We start from the raw sequence: 1198 nt of genomic DNA, 5'->3' as shown, positions 1-1198 counted from the left end.
TTCTTCTCACATCCTTCTATTTATGGACTAACACTATTCCTTAATGCAAAATTCGAACTCCATCTTCTTTGATAAGTTCGAATTTTCTACTTCTGTCTTCTACTCTTCTTTTCTTCTGACACCTAAAGGAATCTCTATACTGTGACATAGAGGATTCCATATTTTCTTGTTCTCTTCTCTTTCATATGAGCAGGAACAAAGACAAAGGCATTCTTGTTGAAGCTGACCCTGAACCTGAAAGGACCTTGAAGCAAAAGATAAGAGAAGCTAAGACTCAACTCTCTGTTGAGGACCTGACCGAATTCTTCAAGGAAGAAGAACCCATGGCAGCCGAAAACAACAACAATGCCAACAATGCAAGGAAGGTGCTGGGTGACTTTACTGCACCTACTCCCAATTTCTATGGGAGAAGCATCTCTATCCCTGCCATTGGAGCAAACAACTTTGAGCTTAAGCCTCAGTTAGTTTCTCTAATGCAACAGAATTGCAAGTTCCATGGACTTCCAATGGAAGATCCTCATCAGTTTTTAGCTGAGTTCTTGCAAATCTGTGACACAGTCAAGACTAATGGGGTAGACCCTGAGGTCTATAGACTGATGCTATTCCCTTTTGCTGTAAGAGACAGAGCTAGAATATGGTTGGACTCTCAACCTAAAGAAAGCCTGGACTCTTGGGAAAAGCTAGTCAATGCCTTCTTGGCAAAGTTCTTTCCACCTCAAAAACTGAGTAGGCTTAGAGTGGAAGTCCAAACCTTCAGACAGAAGGATGGTGAGTCCCTCTATGAAGCTTGGGAAAGATACAAACAATTAATCAGAAAATGTCCCTCAGACATGCTTTCTGAATGGAACATCATAGGTATTTTCTATGATGGTCTCTCTGAACTATCCAAGATGTCTTTGGATAGCTCTGCTGGAGGATCTCTTCATTTGAAGAAGACGCCTACAGAAGCTCAAGAGCTGATTGAAATGGTTGCAAATAACCAATTCATGTACACTTCTGAAAGAAATCCTGTGAACAATGGGACTAGTCAGAAGAAAGGAGTTCTTGAGATTGACACTCTGAATGCTATACTGGCTCAGAACAAGATATTGACTCAACAAGTCAATTTGATTTCTCAAAGTCTGTCTGGAATGCAAAATGCATCTGGCAGTACTAAGGAAGCTTCATCTGAGGAAGAAGCTTATGATCCTGAGAACCC

At 41.0% G+C, this 1198-nt stretch overlaps 1 non-coding gene across 1 annotated transcript; it reads right to left on the bottom strand.

Annotated features, from left to right (window-relative positions):
• Positions 1-728: 728 nt before the first annotated feature.
• On the bottom strand, positions 729-836 carry LOC130948776 (small nucleolar RNA R71). The gene has a single exon (XR_009073242.1). It is a non-coding gene; the product is annotated as a small nucleolar RNA R71 (small nucleolar RNA).
• Between the last annotated feature and the right edge of the window lie 362 nt (positions 837-1198).

Source organism: Arachis stenosperma, chromosome 1 (assembly GCF_014773155.1).
Source record: "Arachis stenosperma cultivar V10309 chromosome 1, arast.V10309.gnm1.PFL2, whole genome shotgun sequence".
NCBI lineage: Eukaryota > Viridiplantae > Streptophyta > Magnoliopsida > Fabales > Fabaceae > Arachis > Arachis stenosperma.
The sequence above is the reverse complement of the archived record's forward strand: the minus strand, read 5'-3'. Positions and strand labels throughout refer to the sequence as shown.